The sequence below is a fragment of the Pinus tabuliformis genome, chromosome 5_1 (genome assembly GCF_031772625.1).
Source record: "Pinus tabuliformis cultivar Carrire ecotype Pingquan chromosome 5_1, CPIR1, whole genome shotgun sequence".
Classification (NCBI taxonomy): domain Eukaryota; kingdom Viridiplantae; phylum Streptophyta; class Pinopsida; order Pinales; family Pinaceae; genus Pinus; species Pinus tabuliformis.
This window is the reverse complement of record NC_142305.1, coordinates 76,017,167-76,032,120: the sequence shown is the minus strand read 5'-3', so window position 1 is coordinate 76,032,120 and position 14,954 is coordinate 76,017,167.

The window sequence follows — 14,954 nt, the reverse complement described above, 5'->3', positions numbered from 1 at the left end:
CAATGCACTGTCTCTAAGCTAGGGGCTGCTCTGCAGTGCACTGTGTCAAGAACAACACTGCACTGGTGCTAGAGAGTCAAATCAAGAGACATTCAAGCACAATTTTTGACTAAAAACACTTCAAAAAGACTAAAATAAGATCAATAAAGTCAAGCAGAGTCTACTAGGGTGTAATATGATGAGGATAAGGTACCAAGAACAACAATCATTCCCCAGTATGGTCGCCAATTTGTTATATGGAATTTGCATCTACGGATAAACACATTTTCCCTAGGTGGGTGGCTACACCTAGAACAACAAAAAGAAAGTAGTTTAACCTTTTACTATAGTAGATAGATGAGATTAAGGAACTTACTTATAGTCTTTCGCTTCCTTAATCCGCTTTGAATCGATCTCATCACCCCCACTTGAACTAAACCCACTCAATTGGTTCTTGTATCAACAGAAACAAAAACAACAAACGATCAAAGAATACATGATCTATCTACTAAAAAACATTGGAATTGAAGACATTGAAAAACATAATCATCATAGACATGAACAATAATATGAGAAAAGGAATAAACTGTTTATTAATGTAGAAGGAATAGTATCACCCAATACAGTTCGATCCTGTGCCACTCCTCTAGCTTTAGTCCAACCCTCGCCACATCAAAAGCACGCCAATCCAGCAGCGTAACATTGCTTGACATGAACTCAATTCTCAAACCAACAGAATTTCCTTACAAACTTTAGATTCTAGCCCCTTGATCACTATGATGAGTGCTCAATTTATAGGAAATGGAGGTGGTTTTGTAATAAATGAGGTTATTGAATGGCCTTCCAAACTTGGAGTTAGTTTCCATGGAGCAAGGGATGAGAGGATAGGAGGTTAATGGATCCTTAGCCTATCGAATTTTGAGCTCATAGGAGGAGATAAGAGATGGGATCCTTCTAGAATCATCTAGAATCAAGGAATATTCCAAGAACCCTATGAAATTTTTTATCAATCTGTCCCAATGCATGTCAAAGAGGGCCTGTGCACCACAATGCAGGACAAAATTGGCCTACCCGCTCTACAGCGTAGTTACCCCTGACCAAGGCTGCACTGGTGTCCCAAGGAGGCATTTTAGCAAGGTTTTAGGCCAGGAAACTTTCATAGAAGGAAGCATTCAATGTGATGACTTGTCTAGGGCATGTAACAACTCCATTAGGGTTTGATGAGCCCTAATTGTACTAATCTGAATGTCGAGAGTGATGTGCCCAAATAGACCTGTAACAGTTGCCCCCTAAAGCATGAAGTCGAAAATGATAATGTCGAGTGATATGCTTTACGATGTGACGAAGAGGATCTGAAGCGGACGGTGACCTACATCGATTACAATACATAATATAATGATATTTTGAACTTTTCATGAATTGCTGAGGAAGGCATACCCATACTTAGCATGCAAAATTTTCATTACATGTACATAAATAGTGGTCTACAGATATAGACCCATGATAGGATGACAACTTGTGTAAAGCCATTATACAGAGGATTTAGTACTCTCTTGAAATCGCAACCCGGATGGATGAAACTAGATCTGGGGTCTTCTATCTCGTCCAATTGTTCGCTCAAGTATGAGTCTAACCATGTGAATATATGATCTGAAGTCGAACATGGGAAGACACCATCTGATTACCAGCCAATGATGTAAGATGTTAATAGACGTGAGAGATATCACTAATAATGATGATGATTCTCAAGGTACTACAATACATTTTGCATGGTGTGAATAAATGTTTTGATGTCGAACACCATACAAATTCTTTAAATCGAAGGCTAGTGATGTCAACCTATCGCCGGAAGCGAGAAACTTGCCATTGATGTATGCAAGCCTCAAGGTACTGGAAAGGTGTTTCTAAGTCAACTTCCTGGATAATGTGTTGATGTTGACAAGAAGCGACTCATCACAGGCAGGCCTTAATATATCCCCCATCAATGACATGAAACGAGTGTAATGATTTTGGAGACGGAATGTGACTAACGACACAAGGTTCAGGAATGGAAATCATGAAAATGAAGGTTTATATGTATTGCAAAGGATGAATTTTTACTGAGTGCCTTCTCTTGAACATGTCAGTGACACTTGAATGAATTGGCAGCATTGACCTAAAACCAAAGTGATGGATGGTGTGATAGACCATAGGTATGATAACCATCAAGCAGATAACTCAACCCAAATAGTCAAAGAGATGAAGTGAAAGTGTCATGTTCAAGAATGACTTGCTACCATAAAGTGATTTATCCCTTTTCCCATTTTCCCCAGTCATTGCTGACTAATACCTCTTTATTTTTTAACAAGCTTGAGGAGGATAACATGTGCATGTAGTATAATTCCACCCTTCAGGTGAATCCATCGCTATGTGATGTTTTAAAGAGCCTAGCAAAGGTGAAACTTGGTCTTGTCATGATGGACAAGTTTGTCGCCATTTAATATTTTAATAAGTTTAACAATAATGAGAACTCAGTCCTTCTCATTTTTAAAGAGTTTGAAAAGGGACAAAAAGAAAACTCCACAAGTTATTTTTCGTAAATTTGTCTCTCAAGTCCAAAAAAGCATAAAATAATACAAGAGAGAACCTATTGACCATGTTCGATCAATGTATTCCTTTTTTGTAAGTAATCTATCTCAGTCTAGAAAAGGGTTAAACTAATAGTGAGTAGATGTCATTTCCAATTTGTTTACGCACTGAAAAGGACAAGCGCTCAACAACATTTTCATATTTCGAGAGTCTGAAAAGAGCTTAAAGAGGACTCCACTTAGAGGAACGAGTGGTTCTAGGATAGAAACTGGTCTCGGTGATGTTAGAAGTTCTTAAAACATGTGTATTTATCTGAAGAGGTTGGCTAATAAGACCACTCATTACAATTGTTCCTCAAAAAGGGTAAAACAACCAAGTGAAAGCATATGATCAGCCAAGTCAGTAACAATGGAAGGAGAAAAACCAAGGCTCATCTGACGGAAGAGGTTGATAGAATGGAAATCACAAGGTTTAAAATGGAGATGGGTTCATTTTTACACAAGCTTGAGCCATTGGGAACTATGCTTGGATTCAGTTTCATGTTTACACAAGCTTGAAACGAAAAACTATGGTTGGATTCAGTTTCATTTTTGCACAAGCTTGAAACAAAAAACTATGCTTGAGGTGGTTTACATGCCCCCACCATGATGACTCGATTCTAGGTGCATGCCCCCCAAGCTTCATTGCATTCACCTAAGTAGACTACTCATGGCTATCAGGTAGATGGAATGAAGGTTCATTTACGAGATCAAGTGAAAGACTCGATTGGGATTTTACAAGATCTAATCAAAGACTCAAGTTGGAACTTTGCTCCAGGGGACCTTGTTTCATTTTGTAACAAGATTGACACAAGACAAGGAACTATGCTCATGACCCTTGTTTCATTTTTTAACGAGTTTGACACAAGAAAAGAAACTATGCTCACACCCTTTGTTTCATTTTCTTTTTATAGAGCTTGACACAAGACCAGGAACTATCCTCATATTCCTTCATTCTTTTTTTAACGAGCTTGAAACAAGACAAGGAAATCTGCTCACACCTCTGTTTAATTTTTTAATGGGGTTGACACAAGACTAGGAACTATCCTCATATTCCTTGAACACGACCCATAAGAGGTCATGAATTCCAAGAGGTTCTCATTAGATGGGAGAACAATTCTCTAGAAGGGATATGTAGCAAGGAACCCATTAGAGATATCTCATTCCAATGCCCCTAGTACATAATGCACAACATCATGGAGTTGATCGTCAGTTGATGTAGGCATGCAACGGGTTGCCACATAATTGACTCGTGGCAGAGAAGACACCCTTGGGTCAAAAGGACCATTTAGGGAAGATGGTTGATTGGAAGCTATATTTGGATCGGGAAATGAAAGTTGGTCAATGGTGACAATTCTGCCTTCATGTGAGAAACACATCACTTGGAAGAGTGTTGAAACAATAGCTCCCATGTCATAAACATAGTCGCGTCCAAGAAGTAAATTGTAATCTAAAGGGCCTAGGAGTACTATCACATTGAGATAAAAAAAAATTCCCCCAAAGTAATAGGTAACTGAGGAAGGATCCCTAATGGTTGACTGGTTCCTCTGTTAAAAGCCAACAGATTATGGATAACAGGCACAAGTGGTGGTGAACCGAGCGCTTTCCAAGCAGTGGAGGAAAGGATACTCATTGATGCACCTTCATCTATAATAGTGCCAGGTACAACCATATTACAAACTTGTACTATGATTTGGAAAGAAACATAAGAAGGAAGACAAGATCTTGCTAGTCGAATCCAATCAAAGGAAGTGACCAGACTACTTGGAGGGGGTACCATAAGAATGGGAGAATTTCCCCCTTGAGTTACGATAATAGGAGGATTTTCCTCCTATCTTGATGGAATAGGAGGGTTTCCTCCAAGCTCATTGGAAACTGAAGAAACGAAAAGAACCTGAGTGGTATCATACTTACTCTCTACGGGAAAGGTACAATTAATTGAAGGTGAAATCGGGTCAACTGTTTCCTCAACCTGTGATTGGTCAGGTATAGACTCATGGGATTCACAATCAGAGAGAGTGGGTTTGATTGACAACTGATTTGGGCTGGTCACTTCATCAACTAGTGAAGGATTAAGGGAGAGTCTCCTGTAACTAGATGGAAGTCACTGTGGAGAAGCAGGATAGTTATCCAACACTTTTTGGGCTTCATCCAGATAGGGAAAAATATGAATGGGGTGATTCCCTTTGCATAAACTACAGGGAAACTTAACCTTACCCTTCTTTCCATGAACTTTACTACCACTAATTGATGGTGTGTCACCAACATGATCTCCGAAAGTTGATGACACAGGATGATGTGAACAAGAAGACCATTCTTCTAAGATCTGAGGAATACTAGAAAAATTTCGAAGAAGATGGTCTCCCATACAAATTTTGCAAGCATATCAAATTTTGTGAGGATTATCAAACAGTTTCTCATCAGAAGTTGCATTCGAAGCAATGGTTTCTTGGTTGCCCCCCTGTTGAATTTTCTTCTTCTTCTTATTCTTCTTCCCTTTATTCTTCTTCTTAGCCACCTGGTTACTAGTGCCAATACTTTCACCAGGCAAAGAGGAAGAAGGGCAGGAAGAAACTGATGAAGAAGGAAAATGGTCAACTTTAGGATCAACTGGAGGTTGATTTTGTTTTGTTGTACGACTATTCAGTTGTGGGGCCAAGGAGGTTGAGAACAACCATGCTGGAAATCCAATGGTAAGTCCCAGAAGGGACAATGTAGCCATATAAGGAGCACCAATATTTCCAAAAGGAGGAAAAGGGCTAGGATTCCCATCAAAATGAATTCCTTGATCGGTGGACTCTGGAGTTGTTGCCATATGTCTCAACCTAAGATCAACTAATGAGTGACGTGGAGGATTCTATCCATGCTCAATTAATTTATTTTAATAAAAATAACATAACAAAACAAAAGAGGGATAATCTAGGCAAAAGGATTACCAAGCAACTATGAACTGCAATATACTACCTTAGTAAACCAAGGATTTAACATACGTGTAGGAAATCTCCCTTAATGTTGTGTTCAGTGTATCACAGTGTATAAGGCAGCCAACTTGGTTACCTAAGGATGGATAGAAACCTAATGTAGTCCTCGCATATATACCCGAAAGTACGTGGAGGCCCAATCCATGTTAGCATTGTCTAATGCAAAACTGCATAGTGAGAGCATTCCTTTATACTTTTCGTACTATAACATCACCCTATATACCCGAAGGTACGTGGATGAGATACGATATACTTACATACGTGGAATGAGGTATCACACTTGGAATGTATCGCAGACAATTAATGACAGGTACTATGTTTTACGACATAGGAACACGTCTCTAGCCTAGAACCTCTAAATGTTATGCGTTAGGTGACAATGCTCCATTAGTTTGATTGAGATAAATTTTAGTTTGATCTTGATTAAGAGTTTGTCTTTCAGGTTCACCACGTGATGTCTTTGAAATTCCTAGAATGCAACTATGATGAGAAACATTCTTTTCATTTTATTTGAGCAATGAAAACCTTAATTACAAGGGATAGAGAAATTAGAACGTTTAATCATAGAGCATATAGCACATCTAATGCAATTTCCATAAACTATTCATACAAGAACACACAAACGTCTAGATGCATAACGGAATTTTTTATTTTCATTTCCCTTATAGTTTAGATGAACAAAATGAAACTAGATTCACATACAATCAATCAATACTTTTTGCAAGAAATGAAGACTTTATGACAGTTCCTTTTTGAAAGAAATGAAGACATATGACACTTCCTTTTAAGAAAATATTAATCGAATATAAGCTAGATTTGACAATGAATTGATAATGATAAAGAAATAATTTAAGAAACACTAAACAATCAAGGCAAAAGTAGGGCTAGGAGGAGAAATATAACTTGATTTCAGAACCACAAAAAACATTGATATTTCAGCAAGAAAAAACAGAAGCAACTTTGGAAAAATCAAGCCAAAGGTGGGTTTTTAGCCTAAGAGGAATCAACACAAGCTAGAGTGGGAGACACTGCTTTGCAATGCATAGTCTCTAAGCTAGGGGCTGCTCTGCAGTGCACTGTGTCAAGACCAACACTGCATTGGTGCCAGAGAGTCAAATCAAGAGACATTCAAGCACAATTTTTGACTAAAAACACATCAAAAAGACTAAAATAAGATCAATAAAGTCAAGAAAAGTCTACTAGGGTGTAATATGATGAGGGCAAGCCACCAAAAATGATAGTCGTTCCCTAGTATGGTCGCCAATTTGTTATATGGAATTTTCATCTACGGATAAACACATTTTCCCTAGGTGACTGGCTACACCTAGAACAACAGAAAGAAAGTAGTTTAACCTTTTCCTATAGTAGATAGATGAGATGAAGGAACTTACTTGTAGTATTTTTCTTCCTTAATCCCCTTTGAATCGCTCTCTTCACCCCCACTTGAACTAAGCCCACTCAATTGGTACTTGTATCAACAGAAATAGAAACAACAAACGATCAAAGCATACATGATCTATCTACTATAAAATAATGGAATCAAAGACATTGAAATGCATAATCATCATAGATATGAACAATAATATGAGAAAAGGAATAAACTCTTTATTAATGTAGAAGGAAGAGTATCACCATATACAATTCGATCCTGTGCCACTCCTCCAGCTTCAGTCCAACCCTCGCCACATCAAAAGCACACCAATCCAGCAACATAACATGCTTAACATGAACTCAATTCTCAAACCAACAAAATTTCCTTAAAAAATTCATATTCTAGCCCCTTGATCACTATGATGAGTGCTCAATTTATAGGAAATGGAGGTGGTTTTGTCATAAATGAGGGTATTGAATGGCCTTCCAAAATTGGAGTTAGTTTCCATGAGGAAAGGGATGAGAGGATAGGAGGTTAATGGATCCTTAGCCTATCCAATTTCGAGCTCATAGGAGGAGATAAGATAACCCTATGAAAATTTCGCTCAATCTCACCCAGTGCATGTCAAAGAGGGCCTAAGTGCACTACAATGTAGGCTAGAATGGGCCTACCTGCTCTATAGTGTAGTTACCCCTGACCAAGGTTGCGCTGGTGTCCCAAGGAGGCATTTCAGCAAGGCTTTAGGCCAGGAAACTTTCATAGAAGGAAGCATTCAATGTGATGACTTGTCTAGGGCATGTAACAACTGCATTAGGGTTTGATGAGACCTAATTATACTGATCTGAATGTCGGGAGTGATGTGCCTAAATAGACCTGTAACAGTTTGCCCCTAAAGCATGAAGTCGAAAATGATAATGTTGAGTGATATGATTTACGATGTGACGGAGATGATATGAAGCGGATGATGACCTACATTGATTACAATACATAATATCATGGTATTTTGAACTTTTCATGAATTGCTGAGGGAAGGCATACCCATACTTAGCATATAAACTTTTCATTACATGTACATAGATAGTTTTCTACAGATATAGACCCATGATAGGATGACCATCCGTGTAAAGCCATTGTACAAATGATTTAGATCCGGGGTCTTCTATCTTGTCCAATCGTTTGCTCAAGTACAAGTCTAATGATGTGAATATATGATCTGAAGTCGAACATGGAAAGACACCATCTGATTACCAGCCAACAATGTAAGTTGTTAATAAACACGAGAGAGACCATTGATAATGATGATGATTATCAAGGTAATACAGTACATTATGCATGGTGTGAATAAATGTTTTGATGTTGCACACCATACAAAGTCTTTTGGTCGAAGGCCAGTGATGTCAACTTGTCGCCGGAAGCGAGAAACTTGCCATTGATGTATGCAATCCTCAAGGTACTGGAAGGGTGTTTCTAAGTCAACTTCCTGGATAATGTGCTGATGTTGACAAGAAGTGACTCGTCGCAGGAGGGCCTTGATGTATCCCCCATCAATGACATGAAACGAGTGTAACTATTTTGGATATGAAATGTGACTGACGACACAAGGTTCAAGAATGGCGGTCATGAAAATGAATGTTTGTGAGTATTACAAAGGATGAATTTTTACTGAGTGCCTTCGCTTGAACATGCCGGCGGCACTTGATTGAATTGGCAGCATTGACCCAAAACCAAAGTGATGGATGATGTGATAGACCATAGGTATGATAACCATCAAGTAGATAAGCCAACCCAAATAGTCATAGAGATGAAGTGAAAGTGTCATGTTCAAGAGTGACTTGCTACCATAAAGTGATTTATCCCTTTTCCCATTTTCTCCAGTACATATGCTTGTAGTATAATTCCACCCTTCGGGTGAATCCATCACTATGTGATGCTTTAACAAGCCCAGTGAAGGTGAAACTTGGTCTTGTCATGATAGACAAGCTTGTCACTATTTAATATTTTAACGAGTTTAATGACAATGAGAACTCAGTCCTTTTCATGTTTAAAGAGTTTCCAAAGGGACAAAAAGAAAACTCCACAAGTTATTTTTCATAAATTTGTCTCTCAAGTCCGAAAAAGCATAAAATAATACAAGAGAGAACCTATTGACCATGTTCGATAAAAGTATTCCTTTTTTATAAGTAATCTATCTTAGTACAGAAAAGGGTTAAACTTATACTAAGTAGATGTTGTTTCCAATCCGTTTACGAGCTAAAAAGGACAAGCGCTCGACAATATTTTCATATTTCGAGAGTCTGAAAAGAGCTTAAAAAGGAATCCACTTAGAGGACCGAGTGGTTTCTAGGATAGCAACTGGTTCTGGTGATATTGGAACCTCTCAAAACATGTTGATTTATGTGAAGAGGCTGGCTAATAAGACCACTCATTGCAACTGTTCCACAAAAAGTGTAAAACAACCAAGTGAAAGTGTATGATCAACCAAGCAGATAATGACGATGGAAGGAGAAAAGCCAAGGCTCATCTGATGGAAGAGGCTGATAGAATAGCAATCACGATGGTTAAAATGGATATAGTTTCATGTTGGGCATGTGATCCCCCACAGTAGGTTGTGGGGCTCAAAGCCCAAGTTTTGGTCAAAGATGGTGTAGAACTCCGTGAAGTACGGGCGCGGAGCGCGAAGTGTACAATCAAGTCATATGGTTGTCCGCCCTAAAATATTGTAATTTAATGTAAAGTTGTGTTGGCCTACCCATGGTCTACGGACCATGGGATTATATAAATAGAGTGAGGCTCTAAGTCTAAAGACAACTTAGCCTAGAAAAGAATGGATAGAATAGTGAAGGCATGGTAAGAGCACAGAGTGAAAGTTGAAGTGTATTGGGTCATAGTTGTAGGAAGAGGCTCTACAGCTGAGTGCACAGAGGCCTAGTAGAGTCTGTAGTTGAGTGTGTGAACCCTTGTGGCTAAGTGAACAGGTCAGAGTTGGGTCTCTACTTGGGATTGAAAGATAATAAAGAGAAGTTTATTCTGTGCATCTATTTTGGAATCTTTATGTTGATGTTATCCATTACTTTTACTTTGTTTATTTACTATGCACACTTGATGAATACTCGTATGAATTCTTATATGTGAATTTAATCTAAGTAATCAGCTAATGAAGACTAATTAAAGAAGACTTGGGTAACTAACACAGGTCGTGCTGCGGCTAGAATTGCACAAATACAATATCACAGGGCGCGGGGTACCCACAGGTGCACATAGTGCAGTAAGTGCGAAGGTTGGACTGTGTATCAATGACCACATATCAGACATACCCAGGGTGCGGAAACCTGGTTCTAGCACCCTCCCATACTACTTCGGGTGAGACCTCAGTCTGCTCTCCATGGACTATTGCCGAAAGGGCCAATAGTACCAGGATTTTCTTGGCTAAATCACTTCCGAACCTGGGTCAGGCCCTGCTAAGCCAACAAATGGTTCCATTGTCGGGACCAGGATTTGCATAAGGGATGTATGATGTCGTGCCACTAGAACCCTACAAAGAAATAAATTGAGAGTGGTTGGATAAAAAGGTTCACCAGTTCGTGATGCAGGAAAACAGAAATTCATGAGTATCTAAGAAACAGTGGTTGGATCGCTATTTGTACACTGAAATCCATGAGATTTTCTTTGCATCCTTTCCATTGGAGCTGTATGAGTGGATCGCAAAGTTAGCAGATAGCCAAGGAAGGTGTAGGCTCGACAAACCAATAGTGTGGACTCCAGAACTAGTGCGCAGACTAGAAGCCTCATAAGATAAGATAGCACGAGCTATGGACCACTGGCTCGACCGAATAATAGGAGGATTTGTCACTGAGTTTGCGGTGGACACGACCGTCAGTTAAAGCGAGGTAGAGTGACGTTTTCTCAAGGCACCACAAGGTAAGTATATTAAATCTTTGAACATCTGGATTAAGATGTTGTTATGTGAAAAGCGGGTTATGCGAATAAATTAATGTTTGGGACTACATGGAGTAGAAAGATCTACAGAAGCGGAAGTAGTGAAGAAGTAGAAAACAATCCCATAATTTCACCCTCACGAGAGAGTGAGGACGAGCTCGTGAAGGTTTCTCTGAGAAGCGCAGTCAATTTGATAAGGCAGTGGATTTTTCAGTTACCACCTCCAACCACACCGTCACCTGCTTCACCTCCCTCACCTCCATCTCCACCCAATCCACCTCCACCACCTCCAAGGTTCAGTATGGTGATTGCGATCAAATTACCAGTATTTAGAGGGGTAGGGAATGAGGATCCAGACCAATTCTGGTTTGTGGTAAGAGTAGTATGGGAAGCACAAGGTGTCACAGATGACAATATTAAGAAGGCTACATTGGTGAGCGCATTACTGGATCACGCATTAACATGGTATATCAAGAATTCTAATGACCACCCAAATGCAGGGATAGTAGAGGTCTAGAACGTGCTGAATAGGGAATTTAGTAGACCAAAGTTAGAAACACAATCAATCATCGGGTTTAAAGAGATCACGATGCTCTTGGGCGAGACTCCCTGGGATCTGGATCAACGGTTGAAGAGTACGATCCATGAGGCCAATATGAGGTTGACAAATGCACAACATCATGCATGGTCTGTAGCGTCTCTGACACTGCAATTGAGGATGGAGCTGTCACAACAAAAACTTTCCACTCAGGCTGAAGCGCTGGAAATGGTGATGAGATTACATGAGACCCCGATACAAGACCCTGGGTTGGGAGTTCAACAAATCCACGTGCAACTACAAAATTTGTGTTTGGAAATGAAAAGCTTGAAGCAGGATAGGGCACCATGACTAGAGGTACATGAGGAATTATGGTGCATAAAGTGCAAAGGCCAGGGCCATGACAAGGATCACTACCTAGTATTCACAAACTACTTAGCAAGAGGAGGGCCAATGCTGCTGAGAGTAGAGGCGCAGGCAGGGCCAAGTGCGGCACCCACTTTATAGTGCACGATCTGTCAGATAGGAGGGAAACACATGATGGATAATTGTCATTTGCTGCAGAAATATACACAGACACCCCAACAATTGTTTTATAATTTCTGCAGGTCGGTAGGCCACGATGAGCGCACCTACTGCAGTTACGAGCTAATGATGGATCGGACCCCAACCTATAGGATGCAAAGCGAAATGTGAGCCCTCGACCTAGATGTAGGGATGGAGCACACTGGATTTCAGGGGTGGGGTCGAGGACGAGGTGGAATGGGACTAGGAAGAGGCCGCAAACAGTTAATTTGTTACAATTGTGGAGGACCAGGGCACTATGCCCACGATTGTACCTACTCGACGAGGATATCCTGTTCGTATTGTGTTCAGTTTGATCATGAAATAATAGATTGTCCTATGTTGATCACAAAGATGCATGAAAAAGGGGTATTCCAGCCTCCTCCGACTTAGAATATACAAATGATGAGGTCTGAGCCACGCGAAGAAGACCTGAATGTAAACATGATGATCAGAAGCGATACGGCCATGGGGGAAGATACAGGGAAGCAACTCGAGGAAGATACGTGGGCTCACAAGGCTCCTACGAAGGAACCTGAGTTTGAATTAGAACGCATAAAGGAGACATTCATGGAAGCTAAGAAGAGCTTCACGGAGGCCTCCACTTCAGGTAGTAAGAATCAACCAGAGCCAGGAATGGATCCTTCAATGCTCACTACCTTTCTAGACACATGCATGAAACTGCTGCGCAACCACAAGGAAGTTGAAGGACAATAGGAACTGATCACCAGGTGTGCAGGGTCAGGGGAACCGCGTGTCGTTCGAAAATTGGGGAAGCATGCGTTGCGCACTAGAAGGGAAATGAGGTTGACTACACAGATTGGGGAATATGAAATGGATTAGGTGATCCTAGATCTAGGTTCTGACGTGAATGTATTACCAAAGCAAACATGGGAATGCATGGGCAGGCCTGTGTTACAATGGTCCCCTATTCAATTATGAATGGTGAACCAACAGAATATTTTTCCCATGGGGAGGTTGCAAGGGGTAACAGTTGATATTGAAGGCGCGAGCGCACAGGCGGATTTTGAAGTAATAGAGATTGTAGATGAAAGAAATCATAAATCCCGCGTTGTTAGGAATAGACTAGGCCACCGATATGAATAGAGTCATCAATCTGAAGAAGCGCAAAATGATCTTCGAGAAAAATTCACTAAGCGCAGTAGTCCCACTGGACCCAGCCGAAGGAGCGCGCTACACTGAACCAGTGCACGACGATGATCTTGATTGTATTTACAAGATAATGATGCAAGACTAGGATTGGGCGAATCTGATTGCAGATGGAAGGATCTCGTGGGAGCGTGAAAGCTCCTGCACTTCGAATTCGGACGAAGAAGTAGAGCGATGGCAGAATCGATTGCAGGAAGTGACAACGTTGAATAGCAACATGATGGTTATGTCACTCTGCTGCGTGACAATGGAAGTAAGAGAGCCACCGACATATGATGTATTGACAGCAGTGGATGAATTCTTGAGCAAATTTGAAAGCGCAGTACTGGAAACAACAACGGTTCGATGTGTTGAAATGGGCACTGTGTGAAACCCCCGCACAATGGTGGGGTATACATCAAGAGAACTTTTAGGACTGGCGCGGATGTAGAGGGATGATGCGCCTACGATTTGGAAGCCCCCAGCTTCGAACGAGAGTCAGGCAGCCAGGATGGAGCAACTTGCGCGCCCACTTGTGTCGATGGGTACAGATGTGTGTTGCGTAGCCCACTCAAGCACACCCCAAATTCAAGATCAAAAATTGGAATAGGACACAGTAGCAGGAGAGATGACGGGCACCACAAACGTTCCACATAGAAGCATTCAAGAAGGTATAAGGAATCCTGAACAGAGTTCACCAGGTGAGACAAACTGATTGGGACCTATGCGTACCAACGGTCCGATGGGCCTATAGGGCCATGTGCAAAAACTTGAGCACAGAGACGATTCAAAGCTGCGGAGCGGAGTCAAGACCATAGTTTTTAAAGAAAGGAATCCTTACACACTAGCTCCAACATTTGGTCCAGTACGTGAGGACCAGGACACAAGAATTATGCGCCTCTGCGAGGGCGAACATATGCAGATTCAGGAAGCCATTCAGTGAGGGAACCTTAAGCTTCACAAACTCGAAGAATATTGGGTATGATTGAGGAAGAAAAGCATGTTAATGGACGTGGAGATCAGAAACCTAGAAAACAAAATTGCATAAGCAAGTCGCCTCGATGGACTTTGCGTGACCAGACAAGTTACAAATAGCTAGACTCTTGTATTAGAAGATTATCGTCGACCATTTGTGACTTTGCTACCATGGCTACAACTGCACCTTACTAGACAAAGTAACCACGGGAGTGAACTGCATAGGGAAGAACGCGCGGCGCTGACTGTTGCGAGGGTAATTAAGGAGTTCGCACGGACTAGGCTGGAAGGTGAATTGAAGCCTCGCACAGGTGGTGCGACCACCTGACTATCCGGAGGGAGCACAATCTTAGCGCTCTGAGCAGTTGAAAGAGAGCACGGGACTATAAAAGAGTCTGTGAGGTAGCTGCGCGATAAGGAGGTTGCGCACAAGATTGACATGTCACAAGGGTCACGCTCGTGCAGAAGGCGTTGCGCTGCCACGCGGGTAGGCTGGGAGGTGACCATTAGTGGCATTGTTCCTGAAAAGATGCTCAATTTAAGGCAGAGAGGAGTGGGCAGCAGGGAATTAAGACACAAATTAAGAGCTAGATTTGGGACAATCTGCTATCAAGAAGGCATTAATGACTCAGAAGTGGGGGAAATGCTCGAATTCAAATTCAAAAGATGCTATAAAATCCCCAGGGCTAGCCATGAGGCAACACTTGGTTGTTTTAGAATTGAGCAGTTACAGAGCAGTGAGCGCTGTGTACTCTTACCACCTTTGACGGTAGACACGATGACTACTGCCCGAACAAGAGTGCAATTTGCCGAAGATACCGCGGAGCCCCATATGGCCCATGAGGAGATCGAAG